Consider the following 25,465-nt stretch of genomic DNA (forward strand, 5'->3'; position numbering starts at 1 on the left):
AAGAACTCAAAATCGAAATCTCTAGCTAGTGAGAATTGTTGGTTGCCTTCTTTGTATTTTCTCTCAATTGTTCTCAATATATGAGATGTCTATTCTTTTAGAATGCTATAAGAGAGGGGGCGACTTAAGTTTTTTATATAAAGACAAGTGGTAAGTCAAAACCCTAGAGTATTAGGGTTTCATTATTCTTAATTCTATTCTTAATAGAATAAACCCTTAATTAAGTCCTATTTTCAATAGGATTACTTACTTAGCCGATCATACAATGTCCCATTTAGTATTAGACTTTTGTATGTTTCTTTATATCAAATTTTAATCCAATAAATTAAGTCTAACTTAATTTATCTCAATTTTAATCTTTCACAATATGTCCTATTATATGTGACCCATTAGGTTCATTGATAGCACCTAAATACATAGAGTTTTTACATGATAAAAATGGTGTTAATTTTTAAATTTTGGATGATTTTTAGTGCTTTTCATGTTGTTTTTATGATTTTAGGTTTTTAAGCTCATGGATATCATTTTAGGCAACCCATGCATGCAAGCATGCAAGGAACAATTTTAGCCTAATATTAGAAGCTCATAGTTGAACCACATTGATCTATAAGATAGAGTTCTACTTACAGAAGAACACTCCATCATGTTTTGTCAAAAGAGACCTAAGCCTAAAGTCCTTCCTTTGCTTAACCATGAAGAAATTAAGTGTGCATAAAGACTCTACATTTAACTAGATCACTTCTAAAAGAAAATCAATTACACATGTGATGTTTGAAGAGTTTCAAGATATCATAGACTTCAGCAAGATTGGCCAAAAGATTTTTTCTTATGAAGAACTCTATCCATTTAGCCATGCAAGCACCATCCTATTCGACGAAGACTCCATCCAATAAAGCTCTTGCAATTTTACCACAACAAAGGCTAGCTACATTCAGCCAAGAAGCATTTGAAACTCACCATGGGACTTGTTGCTTAGCCTTAAAGATTTTGACTTAGTGTAGGATTTTATCCATTTAAATTTCAAGAATTGGATAAAAATCAACTTACTCTTAAATTTTCAAGCCTTAGCCGAACCCAAGAGAGGAGAATTATTATGATTTAATCAATATTCAAACAAAAGCCAAGATTATGTCATCAATACCCTATTCGGCCAAGCATGCTCAAGCTTGAAGAAGTTATATTCAACTATAACTCTTTATAAGATGAAGATCAAGCTTATCACTTAAAGTTTGAATTTGAAAACAACTCTTGTAAATCTTACCCCTTGGTTGAACCTTCCATTATAAATAGAGAGGCCATTCACTCATTTTCATCATCCCACTCCTTACTTCTCTTCTATCTTTTAGTTATTATTTCTTTTAGTTTTATAGTTTAGTTATTAGCTTAGGTGACATATTTGCCAATAACCACAAAGCTTTTGCTTCTTTAAGTTCTTTTATTTCAATCAAAGAAGTATTATTTTTCAAGATCCCTTTTACATTACTTTTAGATTTCAATTCTTGATTTTACAATCTTTATTTTGACAAAAGCATTCTTTTTCTTTCAAGATTGATTCAAGCTATCTTTTACTTTTTACAAGATTTGGCCACCATTTTCTTTATTGTTCTACAAGTTATTTTCATGCAATCTTTATTCCAAGTTTGCTACAAGCAATTGGCATTCTCAAGTTTTCTTTATTTTTAAAGCTTTCAATTATTGTTTTCTTAGATCGAGTTTTTGGAAATCTTCTTTTACTTCTCATATGACATTTGGTGAAGCCAAGATCTTCGCCTACACATCATTTTTAGTCTTTACTTTTCTTTGCAACCAAACCTTGAATTCTAATTGTTTAGATATAAGATCTTAAGGTTTCACCAGTGGTACTTAAAGAGCAACCTAACATTGCATTCTATAATCTTTGAGGAGACGATACTGGAATACTTATTTTTATTACTTGATCTTTGTACTTACAAACTATATGAAAAACAGCAATTAAGTTTTTAGCACCATTGTCAGGGAATATAGTGATGTTCTATATATCAATAAAGAATTCTTTATTTCTTATAATATAAACCTCTTTTTTTTTATTTAATTACTTTTTTTTTTGCTTTTCTTTAATCATTTCTTGTTTGCATGCACAGATTTATAAGTGTAGACCTAGCTCCTGTTGATCAAGAAATTGAAAAAACCTTTAGAAGAAGAAGAAAAAAGCAATCAGCATCTCTTACACCATCCATGGTTAATGCAAACAATGAAGGGTAAAGAACTTTGAGGAACTATGCAGTTCCCAATACAAATGGTTTTCAACCATCAATTATAAGGCTAGCTATTCAAGCTAACAACTTTGAGATAAAATCTTCAATTATACAAATAGTCCAAACTTCTGTGCAATTTGGAGGGTTACCAAGCAATGATCCAAATATCCACTTTTGTAATTTTCTTGAATTATATGATACTTTTCACTATAGTGGTGTTTTTAATGAAACAATTAAACTAAGATTATTTTTTTTTCTCTCAAGGATAAGGTGAAAAGTTGGTTGTCATCACTACCATTTGGTTCAACCACAGAAGGGGATGATTTAGTCTAAAAGATTCTAGCAAAGTTTTTCCCGCTAGTAAAAACAACAACTAGCTGGGCATGGAAAGAAAGTTTAGTAAAAAGTCTGCTAGTTTATTTGAGGTTGATCCAATTACTTTTATCAATTCCCAACAAACAGCCTTTACCAAAAAGATTACAGCGTTAGGAAACCAACCCCAAGCCAACCATGTAAATGCTATTCAAAATCTTTTTGTCTCTTGTGATATATGTGAAAGACCTCATTCCATTAAAAGATACTCGTTTAGAGTAGAACAAATTTAATACATCCAATAAACTAAGCCAAACAATAACCCCTGTAGCAATACCTACAACCCTGGATGATGAAACGACCCAAACTTTTCTTAAAACTAATCAAGCCACTAACCCACCAACAATCAAAACAACAAGTACCCCTCAATCCACCAACCTATAACCCACCCCAAGAAAAGAAACCCACTTTTGAAGACATGTTGACCCAATTGATGCAAGCCAACAATGCTAATATTCAAGGTCAAGTTACATCTATCAAAAACTTGAAAAACCAAATTGGTCAACTCGTCCAGGCCATAGCTAATCGCCCCATAGGTTCCTGACCTAGCAATACTGAATCCAACCCTAAAAGATAAGGCAATAAGGGATGTAATGCAATTCATTTTTTGAGTGATGTTAGTATGGAGGTATATGATAAGAAGGATGATTTCATCAGTGAACTTATAGTAGTAAACCTTTCCAATTTTGTAAGATAATCTGAAGTAGATTTTATAAGAAAAAAGGACATAGTTGAAGATGATGAACTTTTGAGATTTGGTAAGGAAATTTTACAAGGGTTTGACCCTATGACATTAGAAACCTTTAAAGACATTGAGACCTATGAGAAAGACTCTGAGGAGGAAAACATGTAGATAGATTATGGAGAAAATATTGAAGCATACATTGAAAGGTCTATTGAAGAAAGGCAAATGCTATTGCAAGTAAGAAGTGTACTACTAAAAAGTATTCAGCTTGAGCCTGAAGAAACAATCCAAGAGGAAATAGTTCAAGAAGGGGCAAAAAAGAAAAAGACCTATAAGAAGAAGATCAACACGAAAAAAAAAGAAAGTTAAAGAAAGAGTACAACCAAGGCCAATGATGACTACCAAAATGTATAGGCAATATTTTAACATAGCACCACATTTCTCAAAATCTGTTCAAAAGAAGTTATTCAAAGAATTGAAGTTACATTTTTAGAATATTGTAGCCTTAAACTTTAACAACTCTTGTCCAAAAAATAAAAAGATCCAGGGAGTTTTACTATTTTTTGAAAAATTAGACATTTAAAATTTTTTTTTACTCCTTGTAATCATGGTTCTAGTAAAAATCTAATGCCTATGAATATTTTTATACAGCTAAGGTATGGAGAGTTGAAGCCTGCCCAATTTAACATTAAATTTGTTGATCAATATGCTAAATTACCCCAAAGGTGTTAAAAAATATACAAGTGAAAGTTAGTAAATATGTTTTCCTTGTGGATTTTGCTATTTTAGATATGGAGGATGATAAGGCCCCCTTATTATTAGAAAGACGTTTCTTATTTACTACTAAGGCCTTAATAGATGTTTTTTATGCTAGCCTTACTTTTAAATTTAAAAATAAGAAGCTGTAGTTTGTATCTAGGGGGTTTGGTGTACTTAAAGATATATAAAATGTTAGTTCAATTAAGGTAAAAGAAAACCTTAAAGAGTCTGACCTAATAAATAAACCTTTTGATCCTTTGAATCATTTGGCAACCCTTAGCTCTAGCCATCTCAACCTTATAAGAAACTCAAGCTTTATTTATATTATGCCTACTATGAGAGCTAGTACACCTTCTAAGACAAAGTTTGTTTATGTTATTTTGTAAAGAAAGAGACAGCTAGGTAAACTCTTTTCAAAGAAGTAATGTGATATTCTTAGATTTAGGGATCGTTAAGCTTGACCAAAACTGACGTTGCTTGTTATTTTGTAAAGAAAGAGATAGCTAGGTAAACTTTTTTCAAAGAAGTAATGTGATATTCTTAGATTTAAGGATCGTCAAGCTTGACCAAAACTGACGTTGCTTAACCCAAGTTCCATTTTAATCGTTATGTCTTTTATTTTTTTAATTTTTCTTTTTAGAATAGGTATGTTTTTAATGTTTTGTTTGTGCTATTTTTATAAGAAAAAAGTAACACAAGGATGATACCAAAATGTTGATTTGGCCTCACAATGAATTTGGGGAGTATTTCTTTTTTTATAATAACTTTTAAAATTTGGATGATTTTTTGTGCTTTTCATGTTGGTTTCATGATTTTAGGTTTTCAAGCTCATGGATATCATTTTCATGTAAGCTATGTTGGCAACCATACAAGGAGTAATTTAGCCCATTATTGAAAGTTTATAGTTGAACCACATTGATCCACAAGATAGAGTTTTACTTGCACAAGGACACTTCATCATGTTTGGCCTAAAAAGACCTAATCCTGGAGTGCTTCCTTTGCTTAACCATGAAGAAATTAAGTTTACATAAGGACTCTACATTCAGTTAAATCATTTTTATAAGGGAATCGATTACACATGTGATGGTTGAAGAGTTTCAAGATATCATAGACCTCACTATGATCGGTTAAAGGAGTTTATCTTATGAAAAATTCTATCCATTTTGCCATGCAAAGTAGAAGATTAATTTGTAAAAGCATGGACTTTATGAGCACCATCCTTTGAACAACTAGACCAAATGGAAAGCTTATCAAAGAAGAATCTATGTACAACTAATGGAATGAAAGAGAAGATTTTGATTTTTGCTTTTACAATCTTTGTTTTGATAAAAGCATTATTTTACTTTTGAGATTAATTCAAGCTTTCTTTACTTTTTTTATAAGATTTGGCCACCATTTTCTTTATTTTTCTACAAGTTATTTTCATGTAATCTTTATTCCAAGTTTACTACAAGCAATCGGCATTCTCAAGTTTTCTTCTTTTTTTTTTCAAGCTTTCAATTCTTATTTTCCTAGATTTAGTCTTTAACAATCTTTTTTTACTTCCTAAGTGATAGATGATGAAGTCAAGATCTCTACTTATACATCACTTTTAATTTTTACTTTTCTTTGCAAGCAAACCCTGAATTCCAATTGTTTAGATATAAGATCTTAAAGTTTCACAATTGGTACTTAAAAAGCAACCCAATTTTACATTCTATAATTCTTTAGGAGACAATACTAGAATACTTTTTTTTGTTACTTGATTTGAGCACTTACAGGCTATACAAAAAACAACAATCACATTTTTGGTGCCATTGCTAAGGATTATTGCAGTGTTGTGAATATCAATAAAGAATTCTTAATTTCTTATAATCTAAACCTTTTTTCTTTTGCTTTTATTTTTTATCTTTTCTTGTTTGTATGCACAGATCCAAAAGTGCTAACTTAGCTTTTATTGATCAAAAAATTGAAAAAACCTTTTGAAAAAGAAGAAAAAAGCAATAAGCACCACCTATACCAACACCAATGCCTAATGTAAACAATGAAAGGAAAAAAATCTTAAGGGACTATGCAGTTCCCAATGCAAATGGTTTTCAACCATTCATTAGAAGGCAATTATTCAGGTTAACAAGTTTGAGATAAAGCCCTTAATTATACAAATGGTCCAAACTTCTATGCAATTTAGAAGGTTACCAATCGATGATCCCAATCTTTACCTTTCTAACTTTCTAGAATTATGTGATGTTTTTCGTTATAATAGTGTTTTTGATGAAGTAATTAGACTAAGATTATTTCTTTTTTCTTTCAGGGACAAGGTAAAAAGTTGGTTGTCATCACTACTATCTAGTTCAATCACAACATGGGATGATTTGGTCCAAAAGTTTTTAGCAAAGTTTTTCCCACCAAGAAACACAGCAAAGCTAAGGAATGAGATTACCTATTTTCTACAAACAGATGGTGAAACACTATATGATGGATGGGAACGATTTAAAGCGCTTTTAACAAAATGCCCACACTATGGATTACCCCAATGGTTTCAAATCTAGATTTTTTATAATGATCTCACACCACCTATGAGAACCACTTTAGATTCAATTGCTGAATAGGCAATTATGAGCAAGACTCTTAAAGAAACAAATGAGCTTATTAAATATCTGGCTGTTGACAAATTACCAGTGAGGTATGAAAAGAAAAGTTGGTAAAAAGTCTACTAATTTATTTGAGGTTGATGCTATTACTTCTATCAATTCCCAACTAGTTACCCTTACCAAAAAGATTGAAGCCTTAGGAAACCAACCCTAATTCAACCTTGTGAATGCTATACAAAATATTTTTGTCTCTTATGATATCTATGAAAGACCTTATTCCATTAAAAGATACCAGTTTAAAGTAAAACTAGTTCAATACATCCAACAAGTCAAGTTAAACAACAACCTCTATAGTAATACCTATAACCTTGGATGGTAAAATCACCTAAACATTTTTTGGAACCAATCAAACCACCAACCCATCGACAGTCAAAACAACAATTACCACCCCAATCCACCAACTTATAACTGACCCCAAGAAAAGAAACCCTTTTTTGAAGACATATTGACCCAGTTGATGCAAGCCAACAATGTTAATATTTAAAGTCAAGCTACATCTATCAAGAACTTAGAAAAAAAATAGGTCAACTCACCTAAGCCATAGCTAACCACAAAATAGGTACTTTGTCAGCAATATTGAATCCAACATTAAAAGACAAAGCAATGAGAGATGTAATGCAATTTATTCTTTGGGAAATGTTAGTATGAAAGAATCTAATAAGAATGATGATTTCATAGATAAACCTATAATAGTAAACCTCATCAGTTTTGTAAGACAACTTGAAGTAGATTTTATGGGAAAAAAATACATATTAGAAAATGATGAGCTTTTGAGATTTGGTAAAAAAATTTTACAAGGGTTTGATTCCATAGCATTAGAAGCCTCTAAAGATATTAAAACCTATAAATAAGACCCTAAGGAGGAAAATATTGAGATGGACTTGAAAAAGGTCTTGAAGACTACATTGAAAGGGTCTGTTAAAGAAGGGTAAATGCTATTATAAGTAAGGAGAGCACTACTAGAAAGCATTTAGCTTAAGCCTAAAGAAATAGTCTAAGAAGAGACAGTTTAAGAAGGGACAATCTAAAAAGAAGACTTACAAAAGAAAAATCTACAAAGAAGAAGAATAAGACATTAAAAAAAAGTACAACTAAGGCAAATGATGACTACCATAATGTATGAGATTTGCATGAGATTTAATAATATGTATAAATGTTCTAGAATTCACCTACTCAACCCTTGAGGTGATATCCTATACTATATTTGACTCAAAAGATTATGTAGATAGTTTTTTGGATCGTTTAAGCTTTTTTCAAGCTCATTTTGTTATGATGCATCTTTAGTACCCTATTTTGAACATTTATATTAATCATTTTCTTTATTTACTTTAGCCACATAATAAGCCAATAAGTCTTTATTATTATTATTATTATCTTTTCTTTTGTTTTACATAACCTATTGTGCTTACTTATGTATGGACATGCTTATGATTTTGAAAGGAAAGAAGATATAAGAAAAGAATGAATAAAAAAAAGAAAACATCAAAAGCAAAGGCAAAGCCTAATAAAAGTAAAAAATGGCTAAATTTCAAAAAATAAATGCCATTAATAAAAGAAAAAAAATAAAATGATTCCTCACAAGTCAAAGTTTTAAAAAGAACTCTTAATTGTTCAAAGTCTAAGAAGCTAAAAGAAAGTAAGTTTATGGTTTTTGAGTCTAAAATATTTTTTTTCTTACCTTGACCAAAGCCTTCCATTACAATACTAAAAAACCTTTTAATCTTTAGTTAAATATTTAGGTCTAACATTAGTGGAAAAGGATGGAGAAAGTGAACATATGAAGATTATTTTATGTTTGAATTAAAATGTGATGAAGTATTTTGTATTCTTTTATTTAAGTTATATGCATGAATTAGAGATTGAGTAGATGTATAATGTAATAAGCATAAGATATTGAGAGCTTGTTTTTAAAGAAATTTCTTGTAACTCTATCTTTATATTTAGCTTTGTATTTTCAATAGTACATCATAGAAACTTTTTGTAGTTTTTGACCTTGTAAGTATGATTATTGATATTTAATTTTGTTGATTTGAGGTTTTACTTAAGGAAAAGCAAAGATTTGTGTGCATGGGTGTGATAGCACCTAAATATATAGAGTTTTTACATGCTAAAAATGGTGCTAATTTTTAAATTTTGTATGATTTTTGGTGTTTTTCATGTTGTTTTCATTATTTTAGGTTTTCAAGCTCACGAATATCATTTCCATTCAAGGAGTAATTTTAACCCTACTGAACCACATTGATCCACAAGATAGAGTTTTATATGCATAAGGGCACTTCATCATGTTCCGTCAAAAAAGACTTGATCCTAGGGTGCTTTTTTTATTTAACCATAAAGAAAAAAAGTTTGCATAAAGACTCTACATTTGGCTAGATCTCTTCTAAAAGGGAATCAATTACACATGTGATGTTTGAAGAGTTTCAAGATATCATAGACCTTAGCTTGATCAGCCGAAGGAGTTTATCTCATTAAAAACTATATCCAAGGAAGTTGATATTTGTTTTGATTCTTAGTTATTGAATTGGATAGGAAAAGCCAAAAGAAAGTTTTATTTCATGGATTTCTCAACTACTAGTAATTCTAGTTCTACTTCTCAACCTTCTAGTTCTAGATCTTTTTTTAGCTTGTCTTATCCTCATTCTCCTATACTTAAGAAATCTTCTTCTTCTAAGTTAAAATTTTTTTATAAAGTATATTATATTTCAGAAGAAAAGAAAACCCAACAAACGGTTCTTTTCTCTTGTAAATCCCTATCTAGCTTTCTCTAGTTCTTCCACTTCCCTTATCAGATCTATAAAAACCCTTCTGAAACTAAAATATCAAGCTCTAAAAGAATATGTTCAAGCCACAAACTTTGATCAATTTATTCTTTTAGTAGGAACTCAAGAGCACTTTGTCACCCTTCAGATCCCAGAAGAATTTTTTCACCGATGGTTAAAACATGGATACACTCACATCTATTTTGGTGCTATCATAATAGCTTTAACATTCCATTGTAGAAATGGTATTCCTGTGTGTACTAGGATAGCCTTATTGGACACAAGATTCAAAGAATACAAGCATATAGTACTTAGCATAGTTAAGACAATGCTCAATGTAAGAACTGACTTCTTTATAATCTTTTCAAATTATAATATGTCTCTTCATGATCTAACGCTATTAGATGCTTTAAAAGTTCAAGTACAGATTGTAGGCACTGAGATGAAAGGACTCCAGGCAACCCTCCACTACTAGATGGCATATAAAATTCAAAATCATGTCATTAACTTACCTATTCCTCACTCTGGTGATGCTATCTTTGTCAAAATGGAAGCAACAAATAAAAATCTTAGACATGTTCACATTCCAAAATAGATCTGTAATGAAGAACTTGCCACACTTCTCCCAAAGTCATGGACAACAAGTTATCAAAAGATTTGAAAGCAAGATAAACCCATTCAACACTTTAATCTAATCTACAAGACAAATTAGGATGGCACTATGACAATTGAGTTTGATCACAGCAAAAGAAAAAATGTTCCTCCTCTAACGATTTTTCAAACATAGTTCATGATGCAAAGATGTCAAACTGAGCTTAATGTTCCAGTTACACACTTCCAGTCTAATGAAAAACCTATTTATGCATACAAATCTTGACAAGGACATTGTTATTGGGATATTAATTATAGATGCAAAAGATGTCAAAAGGACACATACAGAAGCTTCTTTGATGATAATGATGATGATACTCTAAAGAAGCAGAAGAAAAAGTCCTCCCAGCAAAAGGTCAAAGAAAGGTATGAGAATGAAAACCCTAAAGTTGATCTCTTTGGTAAACCCTTAGGAAAGTTTGACTACTATGTCATCTATCCTAAGAAAGAAAAACAATTTCCCAAACCCTGCAAACTCCAAGCTTCACAAAAACCAAATTAACACCAACCTTTACCCCAAATATGTATGATGCAACCAGGCTACCAAGATAGTCTTACAACTCATATTTCCCTCTTTTCCAAGAATTCCACAAAGAAAGATATGAACACATCCCAAAAATCCCTAACCCTATTGACAAAGATGAATATGGAAATCGAAAAAGTGTTTTTCAGGCAAAAGCAGTTTTAAACTGGTAGACTGAAAATTCTCACTAGCAGAATGCATACTTACACAAAATTGAAAATAAGTTAGACCAAGTCAATCATCACTTTGATCAGAGCCTTGTTCATCTTCAGAATATTATTCTTGAAATTCAATGAAGGATAATAACCTTAAATCAAGAACTAAGATACATGGCCAAAACCAACAGTGAATTCACTTATGCTTTCACTGAAAGAGAGAAAGAAATGAAAAGCTTAAAGATTCAACTTACAAATCTTCAAAACCAGCTCCGTTAAAAACAACAATAACAACAACAACAAACTACCTTCAGTTATAATATCTTCACCCCTTTAAACACTGAAATGGATGACACCCCTTTATCAAGCCTATATCCCTCATCCTTACCAACCATACAATCTTTTAACCTCACCCTCAAAACCTTTTTTCACTTTGTTTTAGTATAAACCACCTCCCATATCCATACCAACATCCTCACAACCAAAACAATATTTCATTACCATATCAACCAACTAGAACAACCCCATTTTGGTATAATTGAGAAATTGATTCATAGATTTAGAGAAAAATAACCAGTTGATCCAAAACCCGAAAGAGTTACAAAACAAACACTTTTACAACCTTCAAAATCAAAATCAAGCTCAAGTTTTATACCTTAAAACCTTTCATCCCAACCAGACCAAAAACTTGTACAACTCATGATTTATCCTACCTAAACCCTTCTAACAATGATTCATCAGATGGCACAAGAAAGCACCCCTTAATTTTCCATTAAAGATATCTTTCCCTTTGCTTTTGAGATAGATTCTCAGATAAAAACCATTGAGATTGATGATTTAGTTGATTCAGATGAGTAAGATTTTCATCAAATTTTTATGACAGAACCAATTGTTGAAGTTTTAGAAGATAATCCAAAAGTACACAACCCTGATGCAATGGATATTGAACAACACCCTCTTCCATAATAAATACATGTTCCTCCCTCTACATCAAAGTTTTCAGTCTTTACAATTAATGATATCCTTCCTTCAAAATGGCCCTTAAGGTTTCAAGAATTCTTAGCATGGAGATTAGTTGAATTAAACTCCAATCTCAATGTTATAATGAACACAATCTACTTTTCTAAATCTACTTTCTTAAAGCAATTTTATTAAAGTATCTTTATGTCAAGTCAGTTATTTGGTCATGAACTTTAATCATGACATAGTTACTATTTTTTTACTTTTTTAATGTATATATTGTCAACCTCTTTCTCCCAAAAAGAAAAAGTCTTACTTCTTCTTTCTCAAAAGTTCTCATTTGTAAGAAATTCTCTTATAAAATATGTTTGGCTAAAACTCTCTCCTCTTTTGGTAATTTCTTCTTCATTCTTTAATAATTAAGTTTAGATCAATATATCCTCCTTTCTATTCCATGGTTTGTTGTGATACAAGTTGAGTATACTCTACAGTTATCATAATATTATGGAGACTCTGCATCAAAAAACTCTAGTAAAATTATCAAGCAAATCATTGATCCATTTTTTCAATAAAAAAAAGTTACTGTACCAAGATTTTACAGAAATAAGCTACTATAGTGAAAGGCATGTTTCTACAAAAATCAGGCCACCAGTTCAACATTAAGCAAAAAAGGCATCAGAGTCTTAAACACCGACTAGAATACCTTGGTTGTATGTCTGATCTATAGACTACTTATGTTTGGTATTATCTTGATAGGACAACTGATCCTTTACTGTGTTGCAGTAGTTTTGTTAGGACTCCACCCCCCGAAGAGTCCAAAACTAAAAACTGTCAATTACGTGAGTCCAGGACATCTCTATCCTGTATTTTAGAGCAAGGTTTTTCTAATTTTTTAAAGTTTTTCACTAAGTTTTAAATGTATCTATGCTCTTTGCATATCTTTTCAAGGGCTTTCAGTATCACTTTGTAGGTATTCTACTTCTTTAGAGTATTATCATCATCATTAAGAAAGCTTCTGTATGTGTCTTTTTAACAACCTTATGGACTCTACAAGCACCATCCTATTCAGCTAAGACTTTATTAAATAAAACTCATACAATTTTCACCATAAGAAAGACTAGGTACATTCAACAAAAAAGCATTTAAAGCTCACCATAAGACTTGTTACTTAGCTTCTACTATGAAATTACTTATGATCTTAAGGCATTACTCAATTAGAGCATTCTTGATTAGAATTATAAGTAAAGTAAAGTCAAAGTATAACATTCATCATATAAAATCATAAGTAATTTCATGTCAAAGGATCACTTATACAACCATCACATGAGAATATAACTATAGACACTATGTGAACTACCATATCGGTCACCATATAACATATTCATCTCGAGTCATATTAAATGAACTTGTTCTTATAACAAGCACCCATATGTTAGCTCAAGTTTACCTAAACTTCAACTTATGAGATTGGTTGCTTATTTTATAAGCAAAGCATAACTATATGCCAATCTTAATAGCTCAATAGCTTTTATCAATGTCCTTTCTTGATAAAGTAATGACTAAGAACAATTTAAGAATAATGTTTTAATGTAATGATGATCTCATAATTATAATCTCATTGTAATTCCCTTGTAAAGCATATTTATTCTATAGATTTTATCTATAAGAAGTAAGTAATATTAATTACATGTATACAATCTCATAGATAAAGAATGCCTTTGATAATAATAGAAATGTATAATATGACATGTATCTCATAGCCAATCTGATTGGTCTAGGGATATTACTAATATCATATACTAGTCAGATTGAAAGTGTCCATTACTTAGGTCAGAACACTAAGTAACCTACTAACCTATTTTTATATACAAAACTAGATAAAAGAATAACCTAGTTTTCTCATGGAATCAACAACAGGATCAAAATGTTATTCCTATTTAGTTTACACATGCTACTTAGTGGCTTCATTCTATCAAACCACAAAACCTTTTGATTTTCACCCTATTCTATATCAGTAGTAGAACTCACATCTATACACCTCTTAATACCAACTTTTTACCACCTTTTGAGAAGAAATCTTTAGTTGATGATCTTTTGAGTTCCTTAATGAAAGCCTAAAATTTTTTTATACAGACATAAAACACCATGTTTCATAACTAGACTAAATCCATTAAGAGCCTAAAGACACAGATAGGCCAGTTAGCTATTTTCTTTAGTATCCAACCGTAGGGCACTTTATCCAATAACATTGAACTTAACCTTAAAAGAGAAGAGAAAAAGCAATGCAAGGCAATCACCCTTAGAAATGTTAAACAAGTAACGAGTGACCTTATTCAAGCTATACCTATAGATGTAGTAAAGGAGTTTGCGAATGAGAAAGAAAAAGTTGTTCAAAAGGAAAAAAAAAAAGGTAAGAAGATTGATGAAATGGTTGTACTTACCCAAACATCTACCTAGATTTTAGTACCCAGTTCTTCTAAGCCTACTCCTCCTAGAGTTGAGCCATTTAGGCCTTATATTCTTTTTCTCATACATTTCAGAAGTAGAAAAAATAGAGGTAATTTTTTAAATTTTTAGAGGTGTTTAAAAAACTTCACATTAACATCCTTTCTAAGGATGCATTATAGCATATGCCTGCCTATGCTAAGTTCATGAAAGATACTATCTCCCAAAAAAAAGATCAGAGGATTATGAGACAGTGGCACTCACCAATGAGTTTAATATACTAATTTAGAGAAGACTACTAACAAAGCTTAGAGACTCTAGTAGTTTTACCATTCCTTATACCATTTGTAGTATGTCCTTTGATAGGGCTTGTGTGATTTAGGTGCCAGTCAAATTTTAATAAGCTAGGCATGAAAAAAGTGACCCTATAGCACTTTACCCAATAACATTAAAGTTAACCTTAAGAGAAAGGAAAATAGCAATGTAAGGCAATAACCCTATTGGTAAGCAAATAGCTAGTGACCGTATTCAGGCTGTACCTATGGATGTAGTAGAAAAGTCTGAAGATGAGAAAGAGGAAGAGGAAGTCATTGTTCAAAATAAAAAAAAAAAGGTAAAAAGGTTGATTAGATGGTTGTACCTATCCAGGCACTTATCTTGATTTCAATATGTAGTTTTTCTAGTCTTGTTCCTTCCAGAGTTGAGCCACCTAGGCCTTATATCCTTTTCTTTAAAAATTTCAAAAGCAGAAAGAAAAATTTTTTTTTTTTAAGGTTTTAGATGTGTTTAAAAAACTTCATATTAACATCCATTTTGTAAATGCATGATAACATATGCCTACCTATACTAAGTTCATAAAGGACATTAACTCCAAAAAAAAAAAAAAGAGGGGATTGAAGGATTATAAGATAGTGACACTCACTAGTGAATGTAGTTCACTGATTCAAAGAGGACTAGTAACAAAGCTTATGCACCTTAGTAATTTTACCATTTTTTGTACCATTAGTAGTATGCCTTTTGATAGGGCTTTGTGTGATTTAGATGCAAGTATTAATTTGATGCCTTGGTCAATCTTTAAGAAGCTAGGCATAGAAGAAGTGAAAGCCAACTTTGTTGCTCTACAGTTGGCTGACCATTCACTAAAAAATCCTAGAAGGATAATAGAGGATGTATTGGTAAAGATAGAGAAATTCATTTTATGATCTTAGATACAAAGGTAGATCGTGAGATCCCAATCATTTTAGGAAGACATTTCTTAGCTATTTGTAAAGCTATCATAGATGTGCAAAAAGGGTAGTTAACTATGAAAGTTTAGGATTAAGAAGTTGGATTTAATGTTTTAAGGCTTTGAAGTATCCTAATAATTTTGATGAGTGTTCTAGGATAGAGGTGCTTAGTAACCTAGTGGATAATATTTTTCAAACAGAGCACTCGATTTCTCATATCAAGGAACCCTTTAAGATTAATGATGTAGTAAACATGGATTTAGATGATAATGATGAAGATATATTTATGGTCTTTACATTTTAATTTACACCGATAAATGTTGAGCCTTTAGATGTTTCTAAGTCTTTCTCTAAAGTGATGAAGCCTTTCATGATAGAGCCACCAATTTTAAAGCTTAAACCATTAGCCTTACATCTTAACTATAGCTACTTAAGAGATGATGATACTTTGCCTATGATCATTTTAGCATCATTTACTAATGATCAAGAGGCTTGAGTTATATATGTGCTTAAAGATCATAAGTTTGCTTTTGGATGGTTTATAGCTAATATTAAAGGAATTAGTCCATTTTTTTACACACATAAGATTTTGATCGAAGATGGATATAAACCGACCATAAAGCTTCAGCATCGTCTGAACCTAACCATAAAAGAAGTTGTTAAAAAAGAAATCATAAAATGGCTTGACACTAGAATCATATATTCAATTTTAGATAACTTATGGGCCAGTCTAACCAATGAATGTTGAAAAAAGGTAGGGTGACTATAGTGTCAAACAAAAACAATAAGTTGACACCTATTAAGATTATGACCGGTTGGATGAAAAGACATATTTTATGATGATAACTTAAACTTGTGACCATATTTTATAATGAAAAGCCAAAGCCTATAAAGGAAAGACCAATTTTATTTTCTAGGGTAGTAGTAACATTTACATTCCGAATTCATTCCTTTACCAAATTGACAAAATAGTCCTGTAGAAGTACAACTGCAATGTTGTGGTCCAAGGATCTAGTGCCAGTACCACCCTATAAAATCCAAGCATAGATAATGCAACAAATATAGCAAGAATACTAAAAATGACTAAGAGTGGTTATTGTTATACTCCGAAGGCATTGAAATGAGCTAGAAAAGGGAAAACTAAGAAGTGAGAAGAGAATGTAAAAAGAGGCAAAAGAACCCAGCTTGTAGTAAGTCCAAAAGTGCAAATAAAAAAGCTTACGAGTTCTTTAAGATCATCAAGTACAGCGAGTATAATGTCATTGACTAGTTGAACAAGATGCCTGCTCGTATCTCTTTGTTATTGCTACTATTAAGTTCTAAGTTACATCAATATGCTCTGTTAGAAGTGTTAAATCATACTTATGTTGAACATGACATTCCATTGAAAATGTAAACCCTATTGTTAGAAACATAGTGGTTTTAAACTTCATTGCTTTCAATAATGATGAAATACCACCTAAAGGATAAAATAGTGTTAAGGCTTTCAATATCACTATCAAATGTAAAACCCATACTATGGCTAAGGTACTTGTAGACACTCCATTTTGCCTAAAAAAATTTTTGAGAATGAAATGGGCTTTTAACTATAAATTGGTCCTCGATTGGAAAACTTTAAGCCCAAAGGGATAAAAGCCCACAATTTTAATTTTAATGTTGATTATTATTTAAATTTAAATTTTAATTTCATGTCTAATTTTGGATTTTAATTTTAATTTTAATTGTGATTTTATTTATTAATTTTGATCAAACGCAAAAAGAAAAAGAAAAAAATGTGTTCAAAATTGGTTTGAATTTTAGGGAAATCATGATAATATATTGGCATTAATCCCAGAACTCAAATCGAGGCAAATGAAAACTATATCATGGGAATTTTATAAGAGAAAGTCAATTGTAGATTGAATAATTTTAGGATTTCTTTGATCCTAATTTTCATGAAAAAAGGAAAGTTACAATAAATTGAATCACCAAAAATCATATCACATTCATTCAGTTGATTTAATTTTTTTCCAAATTGAAAGGGATTGAATCCATATATAAAGCATTCCACCATAGAAAGGAAATATGAAAATCAGATGGGGCAAAATGTAGAAGCAAAAAGAAAATTCCAACTATTAGAGTACTAAAAATTTTTTTAGGTTTTGGCTTTAGCTTTGAAATATTGGCTTTTCAAAATAATTTGGATTCTGGGAGTTTTTAGGTTTTTTTTGTTTAGGAAGTTTTAATATCTTGTTTTGGTTTAATTCTAATCTTGGGAATTTGGATTTCTGAAGATTTGATTTAGATTATTAGGATTTAGGTTGAATTTTCTTGGTTTTGGGATTTCTGAAATTGGGTTTCGATTTAGTTTTATTATGAGATTTCTTTAAATTTTTGGGAAAATTTTGATTTTTCTAGGTTTGTGTTGTTTTTCTAGAAATTTTATGTCTTTCTGGATTTAGGTTTGAATTTTCCAATGAAGTTTAATATTTCGATGAGGTTCACGGTAGTCTGAGGGTTTTTGTAGAGACCAAATTTTGGGTTTTTAGGTTTTGGTTGAACTTCATGGCAATCAATTGAATTTTTCAACATTGGTTTCTAGAATTTGGTTGGCCAGTTGAATTTTTTGATTAAAGATTTAAGAAAGGATAGAGAATTATTTTGTTAGAGAGAGAAGTAACAAAGAGAGTCTAAGGAAAAGGACTAAAAAGTGCTATTTACACTGAGCTAAAACGATGCCATTTTGAAAAGTCCCTGACCTGTGTGAACTCGATTACGACTCACGCGCCTACCTATTTCTAACCTAACCCATAGTGTTGGTTTCTTCTTTTCTTTTACCTTTGTCTTTTTTCCTTTTTCCTTTTGCTTTTATTTTATTTTATTTTTTGGTTTTATTTTAGATATTTTGGGTTTTTTTCTTTTTATTACTATTTTCTATTTATTATTTTAAATTGTTGATTGATTTAATGATAAAAAAAAATTTGAAGAATTTTCATAGATTTAGAAATTTATGAATTCTATCAAACGATTGGAGAATTTCATAATAAAATTTTGTAAAAAAACAAATTGTTTTTAAATCCTACCAAACTATTGGGGGATTTAAATCTCGAGTTGAATCTTACTAAACTATTGAAAGATTTAACATATTTTTTTAAAGACAAAGCAATAAAAAAATTTTCAAATAAAAATCCTAGTAAACTATTAGGGGATGTGCATCGAAATAAAGTTCTACCAATATATTGAAGGATAATCTTTGACAAAAAATCTTACCAACATATATTTTTAAATTGTTTTTTATAAAAACTAAATTTTGAATATCTAATAATAGAATTACTAAGAACATTACAAATAGTAATCTCTATGTAAATTCTTAGGTGGGAAAATCTTTTCTAAATTTTACCAACATAGAGGAGAATTTAGATAAGAATTTTCGATACCAAGGTTCTAAATCTAATTATCACAAATAAAAGTTTTTTACAATGATTAAATGAGTCCGATGATGAAGCCTCTTTAGAATAGGATACTAGTCTCCATAAATACTCCTGAGTTGAGAAAATTATCTTAAACTACTACTAAACTATTAGAGTAATTTAAAGATCAATTTCTAATAATTAAATTATTTGATAAACTATAAAGATATTTTAAGGCTTGGATAACTTGAAATCAAATTGGTACCATATTTTGAATAGGCGTTATGAGGGTGTTATAATCTTCCTGACATGTAACCGCAATCCCAAACCTAAATCTGGTTTCATAAACTAGAATCTACTATTTAAAGATACCTAAGTCAAGTTTAGAATTTTTCTTTAAAACGAAACAGATTTAGTTAAGTGGCCAATTACATCTAAACAAAAAATGATTGGTGGTAACTCCTTAAATCTATGTCTAGAGATAAGTCTAATGATCTATATGTTCTTACAGTTTGATAACTCTATTGACAACAACCGAGACTCAAGCCTATAAATGATTTCTTGTTATTTAAATCTCACTTAATAAATGTCAAAAAAATTTTCTTCTTGTATGTGTTATCTATTTATTTATTATTATTATTATTATCCATTTGCATGTGCATAACATGAGCTCTACACTTAGCTCTGTCTTTAAGAAAGGAGCAAAATACTTATGCCTTCATGAGATTTCATATCTTCGCATGGGCAAGCGAAATACTCTCACTCAAATTGAACATGTTTTGCTTGTAGCCTATGATGGGTGAGGATTGAGTTACTTTACTAGTCTATAATGGACAATGATATAAAGAACAATTTAAAAGCCCTTAGATTAGCAAACCTTTGTAAACCTTTGTACCTAGCATTTAAATAAACCTTAAGGGTTCGAACCTAAGTTAGAGTCTGCCTTCATTTGTGTTAGAAAAGCCTAAATAAGACAGATGAAGGAATATTTATTCTACTTGTATATTTATATATTGTTCTTTGTATATATTATTTGCATACTAACCCTTTATGTTATTTTTTTGTATATATTATGTTGTTCTTTGCATATATTATATGTATACTAATTCTCTTCTTTTATTATGCATGCATTTACATCATTAGATTTTATCATAAAGAGAGATTGCCACAAAATAATTTTAACAAGAAGAATCTTAGTTACATCTATGAAGAGCTTAGCAAAGTCTTTTACTGGCATGAAAAGAAAGCTTGAAAAGTTGAAACTCATAAACAAAAGGCTAAAAAAGAAAGTTTAAGCACTCAAACAATAAACAGATGAATGAAAAAGTCTGGTCACTAGCCTTAACACAACACAGTCATCCATTACGCGAAAATTGGCCCAACTTTTAAAAGAAAATTGACAGTTGCAAGCAAAGTTGTAAAAAAGCGATGAGGCACTCTCTGAGGCACATAGGCTGAATAAGGTTGTAGTTGAAATTGGAACATAAATGAGGACTGTGAATGAAGAATGTGAGTAAGTAAAGGAGGCATATGTAAGAAAATATGAGCAGTTGGAGTCCCTACTTGACCAAATCACTATGGCTACTTACAAAACCAAAGACATGGTAGAAAAGGTTAAAAAATGAAAAACAAGGGTGCCACCAGTAGGAGCATATGGCTAAGAACGACCAGATTTCCTTAATGAAATGCAAAGCCAATATTGACAAATTATAGATTTCTTTTCTCAATAAATTCTAGACTTTTCATAGATGTAAGATTGGATTTGGTTAGCAATAACTTTTAATTCAATAAAAATTTTCTTTGTTAACAATTGTTACGTGTTAAATCCTCCTTATTGCATTCATTCTCATGCATAATTAGATGGTTTCATAAACATCACTCTAAATATGCATTCTAATTATGGTACATTAGGTTCAAAGATAGATCACTAGTATAACGCCTAAGCTCAAGCTAGAAAAATGGAGCAAAAGAACTTAAACCAATTTAAGAAAATCAAAAGGGCCTAAGAAGAGATCAAGAGAGAGTTAAATAAAATTCTTGAAGCACTAGGCAAGCTAAACAAAAGAAAAATAGTACAGAAAGATGCTAGCTCTAAAGACCATCCGTCGCAGAATGTTGTTGACCCTCTGTATCCTTTTGGCTATAACTTGTACTAAGCCCAATCCACCCAAAGCATTCCACCATAAAAGTTCATATTCCCTATTGGATATGCTTACTTAAAAATGCCATTTACACCAAGCCAAGGAAACATCCAAAGCCATATAAACCTTGGTTTCACTAAAAAGGTAGTAGAGTCAATCCAAGTTCCTAATTTAGAAGATCTAAAAGAAAATTTGAAACTAAAAATGGTTGAGTCTTTAGAGAACTCAAAAACAGATTAAAAGATGAATATACTCGATGAGAGATTACAAGCTATAAAATGAATTGATTTCTACAGTTTTATAGATGTAATTGGGCTTTTTTTAGTTTCAAATATGGTTATACCTTTAAAATTTAAGGTGGTAGAGTTCAAAAAATACAATGGTACTAAGTGTCCGATCACATATGTCACCATATATTGTTAGAAGATGGTCACCTACATTAGTAATAATAAATTGGTAATCCATATGTTTCATGACAACCTCATTGGTTCAGCTATAAGATGGTACATACAGCTAAATCGAGTCCATATCCACTCTTAAGAGAAGCTCGCTCAGGCATTTATTAATTAGTACCACCACATCATTGACTTGGCCTCTGATCGCCTTTCTTTATAAAGCATGAAAAAAAAAGTAATATAATTCTTCAAAAAATATGTCTAACGATAGAGGGATATGACTGCTTAAGTTCAACTTCTTTTGACTTAGAACGACACTACAATATTGTTTGTTAGTACCCTATTATAAGAAAATGATAGGGAACACAATAAAAAATTTTACTGATATAGTAATCTCAGAGGATATTATTGAAAATACCATCAAGAGTGGCAAGCTTAAGGAAAGAGAGACAAGCAACACAAAGAAATGAGGGATGCCCAAAAAGAAAAAAGCTAAAACCTAAGCTATGAGTTTTAAGAGGCAACAATTCAAAAGTTATGCTTCATATCCATAACCTTTACCACCCTCTTCCATAATTAGCTTATCCACCCACTTACCAATCAACCTTTCAAACACCTATATATGGGCCTAGTCCTATCACTACACCAGTTTCAAGGCCTAACAATCAAGCAAGTAGTTTGAAAAAATCAAGGAACAACTAAGAGAAAGTTTGCTTTGATCTTATACCCATAACCTATATACTAAGCTATTCCCATAATTGGTTAAAAGCAACTTTGTATCTCAAGTTCATTTCAAACCATTGAAGCCACCTTATCCCAAATGATACAATTTTAATGCCACATGTGATTACCATAATGGAAACGTGGGTTACTCTATAGAAACTTGCCTTGGTTTCAATCACAAAATGCAAAGTTTGATCTGACAAAACTCAATTAGCTTTAACAAATTAGAAAAATTGAATGTCAATAAAAACCCTTTACCTGATCATCCAAGGGTACAATTTTTGGAAAGATACAAAAAAGCTTATTGAAACTGCTTGTCATTTTAGGATTTCTTTAAAATAATGATATCTTTTATGTACTAGGATTCCATTTTAATTTTTAGCATTTTAATAAAAGTGGCAAATATGATACATTTTTAAGTCATTTTCTCTTTCCTATGAATCACTATTATATTCTTTTATTTTTTCATATCTTTTCCCATATCCATTCTTAAATTTCAAGTAATAAATGTTCAGACAATCATGACAGCCATTCAAGATTTGATTTTAAAAACATCATTCATGTTGATATGATTAATTAGTTGAGACTGTTAATCTATTGAAATTATTAAATAAAAAAAGATAAAGCTGGCAAAGAATTTCACTCATAGAAAGATGAAACTAATGCAGTATGTGAAATTTATTTTTGGTCACTAAATATTCTTCATTGAGAGTATTTATGTTTAAGATGAGAAATCACTATCTTTTTTCTACTTTTCATATAAAAAGTAAAATTAACCTTTACTACCCCATTTAAGCCTATTGAAATATTCTTTCAAGAAACCTTAACTAAAGATCACCCTTACATTGGGGGTAAATTTTGATAAGCTTATTCACAAAAAAGAAAGTGAAAATCCTTAATGATTTCAGGGGTAAAGCCCTTTTGTGCTTAGATCTTTCTTAAAAAATAATGAAAAGTACAAAAAAAAGAAAAAAAAAAAGAAGAAATCAATTGGGCAAATTGTCAAGGTGCTCTCAATGAAAAGAAATAATTGTTAGTTTTTTTACCTTTCAAATACATTTTGGGCCTATTTTATCCATTTCTTTCATAACCTGTCACCCTAGCTTACATTACGTACCTTAAAATTTTCATTTTAATCATGTGAATGCTCGAATTGGAGAATCATGAATTAAACTAAGGCAAGTTTACAATTGAATTGTTTAAGATTTTGATTGAAATGTCATGAATGGATCAATGAGAAAGAGAAATGAGAAAAAGATGTGTAAGTAAAAAAATAAAGCAAAAAAAAAAAAAAAGAGAAAAGAAAAGAATAAAAAAAGAAAAAAGAAAAACTTAAACTAAAAACTCAAAAGGGTGATTTAAGTAAAATTAGAGAAATAGTTGCATTTGAGGATCCTAAGGATATGGATCAAGAATATTAATGGAATGTGTTTTGAGAGAGACTTCTGAGTTAGATTTCAAAATTATCTAAGCAATCATTATTCTAGATGTTGATATCTCATTTAAACAGTCACGGCATTTTGCTTTTATTCATCTTTGATTTGTTCTTGACTAGACTTCCTTTTGGTAATGAATACCCATTTTTCTTATTCTTTACCAAGTGTACATCTTCTGAATTAATTAAGAAAATGTATAATTGAATCATATTTGTCATGAATTAGGTAAATGATAATAACCATAAAAAATTCTTTCATTCCTTTGAAAGAAATCCAAGATGACATGAGTAAAAAGAAAATGAAAGAAGTTTGAGAAGATGATTGGAAAAGGGCAAATGAGGTGACCTAGTGATGGATACAAAGTTGGATTGGTCAATATAACTTGTGAGTTGTGACCAGATGAGAAAAATAATTTGAATCAATTAATAAAATTTGTTCTGAGATTGTTAGTGTTGAGAAACTAAGATGGAATATATAAGATGGTGAAGTATTAAAAACCTTATTATCACAATTGAAATTTCATGGCATTGAGTTTGCATTGTTGTTTAAACAAGTACATTTACATAATTTTGTGAATATTTGAATCCTTGTTTTGATAATTATTTTGCATTGTGGTTGGGGTATGTATTTGCATCATATAGTGAACATTTACATCATGGTATGGCAACTGCATTATTGTTTAGGACATGCATTTGCATCATTTAGTGAGAATCTAGATTGTTGCATTCACATCATTTAGAAGGCACTTGAATCATTTAACTTTGGTTCCTCAAAAGAGAAAAATCTTTCATGTTGAGAATTTGTTGGATAAGGAAAACATTCTAAACTTTTAAACTTATAGAGCCTTTGTTTAAAAGAGCTTTCTTCAAAAAAATAGTCACGATTTACAAAGACCTTCGGGCATAATCATTACAGTGTTTTGAATATGAATCTTTAAAATTTTGATTGTGAATCTTTAAAATTTATTGAATGTGAATCTTTGAAATTTTGGATATAAAACCCTAAAATTTTTTTAATAAGAACCTTTGAAATCCTGAATGTGAACATAAAGTTTTTTCGAATATGTTTTGGATGTGAATCCCTAAGTTTTTGAATGAAAGTTTTTAACTTTTGGGTGTAAGTCTCTAAAATTTTCAAACAAAAATCTTTTAATTATGGATATGAGCCTTGAAATCTTTGATGTGAATCCATGAAATTTTCAAATGTGAAACTTTAAGTATTGGATGTGAATCACTAACAAAAATATTTTGAATACGAATTTTTGAATCTTGTTTGTGAACTTAAAAATTTTGTATTTGGATTCCTAAAAATTACAATTGTGAATCTTTACAATGATGAAGTTGAAATTCTTACAAATCTGAAAGTCTCGAGAATCTAAATTCTGGCGAATCTAAAATTCTTACAAATTTGAGTTCTTATGAATTTGAGTTTTTTAAAAATATAAAATTCTTGCAAACCTAAAATTTTTGCTAATCTAAAAGTCTTGTGAACTTGAATTTCTTACGAATCTGAAATTCATATGAATCTAAAAGTCTTGCGAATCTTTGAATTCTTACAAACCTGAAATTCTTATGAATTTAAAATTCTTGCAAATCTGAAATCTTTACGAATCTAAAATCTTTGAGAATCTTAGAACCATTGTGAATCTTAAAACCTTTACGAATCTTGGAATCTTTGTGAATTTTAAACTTTTGGAATCGTTGCAAAACTTGGAACTTTTATGAACTTGGAATCTTTACGAATCTTGAAATCTTTGTGAATTTTGAAGTCTTTGCAAATTTGGGATCTTTGAGAATCTTCAAATCTTTGCGAATCTAGAAACCTTAACGAGCCTTAGAATCTTTGAGAATCTTGAATTTTGGAACCTTTACAAACCTTTGTGAATCTTGAAACCTTTACAAACCTTTTTGAATTGTGCCACCTTTGTGAAAATTGAATAATTTGGTGAATTTTTTAATCTCTATATCTTTGCGAATCTTAAG

General features: G+C 30.3%; 1 non-coding gene across 1 annotated transcript; it reads right to left on the minus strand.

Annotated features, from left to right (window-relative positions):
- Nucleotides 1-6,449: 6,449 nt before the first annotated feature.
- Nucleotides 6,450-6,556, minus strand: LOC149514019 (small nucleolar RNA R71). The gene has a single exon (XR_016329450.1). It is a non-coding gene; the product is annotated as a small nucleolar RNA R71 (small nucleolar RNA).
- Nucleotides 6,557-25,465: the final 18,909 nt, after the last annotated feature.

The sequence above is a fragment of the Durio zibethinus genome, chromosome 17 (genome assembly GCF_047325235.1).
Source record: "Durio zibethinus cultivar Kanyao isolate XHJ-2024 chromosome 17, ASM4732523v1, whole genome shotgun sequence".
In the NCBI taxonomy this organism is placed as follows: Eukaryota; Viridiplantae; Streptophyta; class Magnoliopsida; order Malvales; family Malvaceae; genus Durio; species Durio zibethinus.